This window comes from Monodon monoceros, unplaced genomic scaffold (genome assembly GCF_005190385.1).
Source record: "Monodon monoceros isolate NGI ecotype Baffin Bay Population unplaced genomic scaffold, NGI_Narwhal_1 Super_Scaffold_13, whole genome shotgun sequence".
Taxonomy (NCBI): Eukaryota; Metazoa; Chordata; class Mammalia; order Artiodactyla; family Monodontidae; genus Monodon; species Monodon monoceros.
Window position 1 is genome coordinate 30,769,960 of NW_021703769.1, and position 8,476 is coordinate 30,778,435.

At 41.3% G+C, this 8,476-nt stretch overlaps 1 pseudogene; it reads right to left on the minus strand.

Moving 5' to 3' along the window:
- Positions 1-237: 237 nt before the first annotated feature.
- On the minus strand, positions 238-6,501 carry LOC114894274 (annotated as a pseudogene).
- Positions 6,502-8,476: the final 1,975 nt, after the last annotated feature.

Genomic DNA, 8,476 nt, shown 5'->3' on the forward strand with positions numbered 1-8,476 from the left:
GATACCTCATTGCAGTTTTGAATGCATGTCTCTAATAATTAACACTGTTGGGCAAATTTTCATGTGCCTGTGGCCATTTGTATGCAAAGAACCAGCTTTTTATTTCACTTATTTTCTCTATTGTTTTCTTTTTTCCAATCTATTTCTGCTTTTTATTTTTTCTTCCTATTGTTTGTTTTGGGCTTATTTTGCTCTCTTTTTTTAACAATGGATTATCAATTTATTAAAAATGTTGATTTAAGCATCGGCAATGGTGACTTCAACCTCGACTCCTGGCTCAATACTGATGGAAGTGATCTGCTTAATCTCAGAAGGACTGTGCAGGTCAATGAGTCACTTGTGGATCCTCATTTGGAACCTTCATGACAAGGAGTTTTCCTGGTAGTTATTTTCAGAGTCTTGGTAGGCGTACGAAACTGTCCTTTCACTCTGAGATTCTTTTCCTTCTCGCCTCTGATTAGGTCATCACATACCTTCTCCAAAGACTTCGTGTTGCAGCTGGTGAGGGTGATTCTAATCCGGTGAATCGCTACCTCTGGCTCCAGGGAAGTCTTTCCGCTAGGCTATGACTGCGGTGCAGCTTCCTGACTGACTTGTTCCTGGATGAGAGCAAACAGTGGTGAGTCAGGTGCAGAAGCGGGAGTCCCCGGGCTCCACTGCAGTGGTGACCTCATCTTCCTCAAAGCGCTGCTTTTTTTTTTTAATACACAAAATAATTTTGAGAAAGAAGCTATAGTAATTAAGACTGTGGGATTGGTGGAGCGGTAGATACATAGATCAATGGAAAATGGTGGACAACACAGAAATAAATCTACATAAATATGCCTAATTTTTAACAAAGTAGCAAAAGGAATCCAATGTATTCATTTTCAATAAATGGTGCTGAAGGAATTGAAAATCTATTGGCAAAAAAATGAACCTCCATTTATATATTTTTTCTAGAAAAAGAGCAGGAGAAAATCTGTGGGACTTGGGACTAGGCCAAAAGTCAAGTCCTTGGGCTTGACACCAAAAGCACAAACCATAAAAGGAAATCCATAAAGCAAAAATTGATACATTAGACCTTATAAAAAATTTAAAATTTTGTTCTGTAAAACTCCCTGTGCAGCAGATGAAAAGAGAGAAAAATATTTACAAACTACATATCTGACAAAGAGCTAGTATCTAGAATATATAAAGAATTCTCAAAAATCAACAATAAAAAAGCAAACAATCAAATTAGAAAATAGGCAAAAGACATTAACACTTTACTGAAGGAGATTCTGTTGCAAGTAAGTATATGAAACAATATTCAACATCATATGGCATTAGAGAAATGCAAATTAAAACCACAGTGAGGTATCACTATATACCTATCAGAATGGCTAAAATAAAAAACAGTGATACTAAATATTAGTGAGAATGCAGAGAAACTGAATCACTCATACATTGTTGGTGAGGCTGTTAAATGGTGCAGTCAATCTAGAAAATAATTTGGAATTTCCTCTTAAAACTGAAAAACAGGGGAGTTCCCTGGTCACCTAGTGGTTAGAACCCCAGGCTTTCACTGCTGTGGCCCGGGTTCAATCACTGGTCAGGGAACTGAGATTCCTGCAAGCCATGTGGTGCAGCCGAAAAAATAAATAAATACTGAAAAATGGGATTACCTTATGATTAGCAATTGTGTCTTAGGCATATATCATCCCAAAGAAACAAAAATGTATTTTCACACAGAAACTTGCACACAAATATTTGTAGCAGTTTTATTTGTATTTATTGTCCAAACCAGAAACTACTCAGATGTCCTTCAAAGGGTGAATGGTTAAAAAACTTTGACACATTCATACCATGGAATACGACTCAGCAATAAAAAGGAATTAATTACTGATATACACAAAAACTTGGATGAATACTAAGGAAAATTATGCTGAATGAAGAAAGCCAATATCATATATATATATATGGCATAATTATAGAAATGGAGAAGAGAGTAGTGGTAGCCAAGGGTTAGAGATGGGAATTAGGGTATGTGTGGGTGGGGCTATAAAGAATTATCATGAGGGAGTGTTGAAGTGATGGTGTAAGTTGAGTATCTTGAGGTTACACATGTGATCAAATTACTTAGAGCTATACAGAAACACGTTCTAAGGAGTGCATATATAACTGGTGAAATCTGAATACATTCTGTGGTTTGTGCCACTGTCAATTTTCTGGTTTTGATATTGTACTATAACTCTGTTATTTTTGGAGGAAGCTGGGTAAAGGCCACATGGAATCTCTGTGTAAATTTCTTTGAAACTTCTAGTGAATTTATAGGTATTTCAAAAAAAAAGTGTTTTGTTTTGTTTTTTATTAAAAAAAAGGCATCAAGGCTTCCCTGGTGGCGCAGTGGTTGAGTGTCCGCCTGCCAATGCAGGGGACACGGGTTCGAGCACTGGTCCGGGAAGATCCCACAGGCCACGGAGCAACTAAGTCCGTGTACCACAACTACTGAGCCTGAGCTCTAGAGCCCACGTGCCACAACTACTGAAGCCCGCGTGCCTAGAGCCCGTGCTCCACAGCAAGAGAAGCCACTGCAATGAGAAGCCCGTGCACTGCAACGAAGACGCAAAGCAGCCAAAAATAAATAAATAAACTTATTAAAAAAATAATAATGGTGATATATATTTGAATCACCTTTTTTCCTAGTGGAGACCCTCTGTCAAAACCATAATCCAGGCCATCACTTTTCCAAGCTGCCTGTGACTCCCTCCAATACATTCTCCATATATGTTTTCAACAGGGAAATCTTTCAAAAACCACCATCCTAGGTCACTAAAGCACACAAGCTTCTACTAAAGATGTAATTTCCCATAAAAGCCAAACTGTAAAGGGAACATTTGTTCCCACTAGACTTGGCTTAATGAGCACTCTTGGAACTACCTAAAGCCTTTATCCTCCACCCAGAAGTGATGCTACGAGAAGTGAAATTACATATAAATCAGTAGTGCCTTAAGCAATTTACAAAAGAGTCCCCAAATGTAAGCTGCATAAGTATAAATAATAATATTAATATCTCCCTCATCTTGTCTTTATCTCTAGGACTGGGAGGATCAAAGCCACCTGATAAGTGCAGTTTCAAAGATCTCTCCCATTCCAGGTCTGGGAATGGGCACACTGCAACAGGCCTCTCCATCCTCAGTTTCCACACTTCATAACCACTAAAGGCTCCAAATCACCTAAAGTGGTTGTTAGAGCCTTTCTGCATATGATACCTTTTTTTATAAAATTAATGGCACTCATTCCAATAATGGCTTCAGCAGAGAAAACCCCCTTTTCAGTGCAATGTATCCCATTGTTGTTTGATTTTCCTTCATCACTAGAAGTGCCCTAATTGTATACCTTAATGAATAAAATTGATTTCCAACAAATTTTGCTTTGAGTAGCTTTTATGTATTAAGACAGTCCTAGAAATAATTGGAGACTCTGGGAGAGGTGACAAGGATTGGGAAGCAGGGAGCTAATGGTAAAGCAGAGTTGGTAATCCTATCTCAAAATTTGGTTGGATTCCTTATGCAGTGACAGGGATAGGGGAGAATCTGAGGCCTGAGGGTAGGGTTACCCATCTGATAGGCTATATTGGCTCTGGAATTGTTGACCAGGTCAGAGGCTAAATGACTACAAAAGTGTGATTCAAGGTTAGACCAGCAGGGAGGTGGACCCCACCACCCCAGGGAGTATCCAGCTGAGCAGCATGTGGCACTGGGCCAGTGCCAGTCAGCATCACTGAAGTGGGTCCAGATGCCATGGATAGGACTCCTGGACCAAGAGGAGGTCAGGTAGAGCTATACAGGCCCCTGCTCTGCGTTGGGCGGAGGGGAGAAAGTGAGAAGCAAGCCCCCAAATGTGCTGCAGCCCACAGTGGAGATGGTAGGATGAAAGAGGACTTTGACTCTGCACCTATCCACCACTCAAACCTCTATCAGGATGGCACATCATTCTCAAAAACTTTATCTCAGGGAGTGCTTTAATACCTTGTACCTGTCCAGACTAATGAGGAGGGACTCACTGATGAACACTTCTGGGAAGAAGGAGGAATAAGGGATGCACAAAGGTGGTTTAGGAACTTCTGGCTTCCATAGATTATCCTGGAACCTCAAATGGGGCATTTAGAAGGCTCAGTTTGGAGCAAAAAGACAGCAGCAAGGGAGGTAAGGCATGGAATGATATCAACACTATTAAAAGTACTGCATCCCATCATTTTAGATCAGCAGTTCTCAACTCTGGCTGCACATTGGAATCACCTAAAGGAGCATTTAAAATTCCTAGTGCCTGAGCCTCGCTCCACACAATTACTTCACAATGAGGGATGGGGCCTAGCCATTGGTAACTTTTAAAGCTCCCCTGGGATTCTGCTGTGGAGCCATTGTTCTGTTCTAGACTTCACTACTTTTAAGTGTGATCCCCAAAACCACCGCACTGGTACCCTGTGGGAACCTGATAGAAATGCCAGGCCCCACCCCAGGCCTGCTGATGAGAATCTGCATTTGGACGAGATCCCCTAGGCACACTGCAGCTTGAGAAGCACTGTTCTTAGTGAACATTGAGAGCATTGGGTCTCACCCCTGGGTGCCCATTAGAATTACCTGGGAGGTACATTTATCCTGTCAGGGAAGAAAAACTTTTCCTCTACCCTTCTAGGTTCTTCTGGCTGGTCTAAGAATTAAGCTGACATGGGACAGATTAACAGCAGAAAATCAAACAAAAGTTTAACAATATTTTACATGGGAGAGACCCAAGAGAACTGAGTAACTCACCAAAATGGCCAAAACCCTCACCTTAAACACCAACCCAGCCCTACTAAACACTGACTTAGCAACTAAGTACAGTTAAGTAGGAGGATGGAAAGGGGAAGATGGTCAAGCACCTGCAGCCATGCTGGGGTGAATTGATCACCTGAGGGCCAAGTTATCTGGGCAACCAACTCCTCACCCTCAGAGGCACAGAGCTGAGGGCAGAAGAAGCCTGCAGAAGTGAAGCTGCTGAGGTTGAAGGCCTACACTTCCATCCCCACTAGTGGCTCACAGTTGAGCCTGGAAGCTGGACCTTTCAAACAAACCCCCAGGAGATGTCAATTCTCCTCACATAATGTAGAAAGGTCTAAGCAGCCTCACACCCCTGAGAGGCTATTAATGAAGGGACAGATTTCTTAACATCCAGCACAAATCTGCTGCTCTAAGCAATGGGAACTGTGAATGGGGCGGGCAGGGATAAGGAAGAACAATGTTGAACTTTACCTGAGCTGCTAGAAAATGACAATGGTTAAGAAATCCTCTCACACTTTTGTTTTCCTGGAAACCATGCAAGATGGCAGTTCTCTTGCTGTCTACACCCCTCCTTGACCAGCCCCTGCTTGACCTACACCCTACTCACATGACTGATCTTCCCTCTTAGCCATAGAGCCTAATCAGTAACTGTCTATATGCTTGTTCCCCACAACCCAGCCCCCCACCCCCTAACCCCCATACTCTCTCATCCCACCCTACCTAGTGATTGTTCTAATCTTTAGATCAGAATGGCTCTACTCTGCAAGTTTATCAAAGAGGCTCTGAGGAACATGCCCTTCTGCTGTTTTTCCTGGTAACCAAAGAGCCAACCTGAAATCAATTCCGCCTATAACTGGTAATACACCCACTCCCATAGCAAGGGCTGTGACCATGTCCTGCCTGCCATCTGCCGTATACAGTAGGCTGTTGCTCGGGATCTTGCTTTGGACATGTAAGATCCCCTATCTAATAAACCATTGATGTCTCTGTTGCTGACTGTGGCCTCTTTCTTAGGTCTTGAGGCTGGGCAACTATAGAACTTGCTGGCCTGTGGGGTGCAGCAGTAGATGAAAAATGTTACCTGCCATATCTACAAACAAAGGATACTGTGTTCATCAAGACATCAGCCACTACAGCCACTACAGCCACTACTGACAGTGAGCTCTAAGGAAATTCAGGATGGAGACAAAGAGGTTGCCTGCTGCCAATCCCTCAGCCACTGCAGCCACCTTCAACTGTGCACCCTGAGGGTATTCAGGATGGAGAGAACAGGATATTGGCCCTAGATAGCTAAGGTGCATATTAAAGGAATGATTTCAATGAGCCCAGACTCATATCTTCCCAGCATAGAAAAGCACTAAATTCATTAACTTGAGATGTCTGGTTTTCTTTACTTAACAGTAATCTTTTGATATCCTGACTACCTGGTTTTTGTTGCAAAACTCCTATATATCCTGGCTCTTCCCTTACGTCTTCAGCCCAGTCCCTCAGAGTGATCTGAGAGACTGTTTTCCAAGCTTTAGTTCTCAGAAAATCTTCCTTATAAAACATAATTCTCAACTTTTAGGTTGTGTATTTTTTTTCAGTCAACAGTTTTGGCAACCACAAAGGGACCCAGAGCAGATCTCCCTCCTTTGCCTGAACTCTACGAGGATCTGGAGCCTGGTACAAGCAGAAGTCTCTTGGTCCTGCCTACCTCCTCGGAGAGTCCAGGCATATTTGGGTGAGTCTATCCTGGTTCATGGATCTCCCATTATTTGTTGATAATCCTAAATTTTATTCAGTGGTGTTAAACTCCTCTCTGGAGGAGTAGGTTGTCCTTGAAATTTAGTTTCAAGAAGAAGTACCTGGGCTATCCTCTGTGAAAGACACTGAGAAAGATTTTGCTCAGTTTAAACGCGGTGGTTTTATCCTCAGGTGAAAGACTGGGAAGACTTTGGTCATTTAAAAGAACACTGAATAGGTTGGACTGGGTAATTAGGGGGAAGACTGACCCATCATTTTTCCTTGAATTGGCTACCTTAATAGAGTTTGCTGGAATGAAACTGAAATCGTATGAGAGCTTTCAGCTCTGAAGAAGGGGACATCTCCTCTCAGCCAGCAATTGCTTCCTCAGGTAATTGAGAAACTCGCAAAAGTGGTGGAAGCAAGTCCTCACACCATGCAGCAGTCCCTATAGGGAAACCCATTCATTTTAATTAAAGCTTGCTCTGCCAGGGACATGAATAAGAACTGGCCATTCCATGATCTGAGCACCCATGGTGGTCTAAGAACTGGCCATTCCATGATCTGGGCACCCATGGTGGTCTTATAAAAACAGAGGAAGAACCCAAGACACATAGAGGAGCTGAAATGACTCTGGGGTAAAATGTAGAGCAGTTAAGCTTACAAGCAGCACATTGGCCCATCACATTATTCTCACAAGTGATTTTGATTTTATTCCAACAAACCAACCTCAGAATGGGGAGCAAGGTTTTCAAAACAAAAGAAAACGGGACAACATATTGCCAGCCTCCAATACCCTGGAAAGGTTTATGTACATACAAAACTTACACTTACAAGTACTTGCTTAATTGGGAACTAAAGAAAATTTTGCCCTGAAAATGACTAAAATGGGGCTATTTTATAGTGTACACAGCTGAGTTAGAAAAAACTGTCTTGATAAAACATCTTTTCAGAATTCTGACCTTAGAGAAACAAAGCCCTTCTAGGGGGAACTTGCATTTCTCTTCCTTTGTCTTTGACATGTAAATGTTCTACCTGATCTTCGGAGTTGTGTGTGTGCATGAGCCTGTGTGTATTTTGAGAATTTGGTCTCTGCCATGAAAATGGTACACATACGGTATACATTTGGCAGCCAGCTGAATAGACTGGGATTCTGAGCAGTCTTTTGTGTGACTGTACCAAGTCTCAGGGGCTTTTTGCCATCTTAACCTTCATTGTGTCAGCCTGTACAACAAAGGCCTTTACTTTCTTAAAGTATTTTTTGGAGTAAACTTTCTGGATCTTGTTTAGGCAGCATCCTTAACACTCTCTTGTGGGGAACCCTCTTGTGTCTCGTTGGTTTGAATCACTATTAAGATATATCTCATTAATAGCCAAATGATGGATCCTTCAAACTGAAAAAACTCTAAATTGGTAAATTTCTATAGACCTCTCATTATAAACAGCTATTTTATTGGTACCTGTGAGGAAAATTAATCAAATTATATTAAATTTATATATATATAAAATGGTTAACTTAAGAGCTCCCTTAGTTTAAAACAAGCAAGAAAAACCAGTTTGGGAAGCCTTATTTGTGTCCTCCTCTTCTCCTCAGCAGATCTTACAGATGCTAATAAAAACATTAGACTAATTAATGTTAATTAGGTTGATTAAAAGGAAAATAAGGAAAAAAAACTGAAGGGAAAGTATAGACACTTTTTCCCAACAAGGTAGAAATTTTAAAGGGACTTATTTCAAATGGATAAAGAAATCTTTAGATGGTTATTTTAAAATGGGATAAATAAAACAGATGTTAATGGGATTAAATCAAAGGTTTGATACAATACTACCTAAGGTTGGATGGGCCAAAGGGACCCCCCTATTGACCCCCAACAATAAAGGGCTCCAAAGAAGTCTTCTTTATTTACCCCAGTTATATATATATTTAAAAGGCTGGGAAAAAATTACAGAGATACCTGATCAACAAT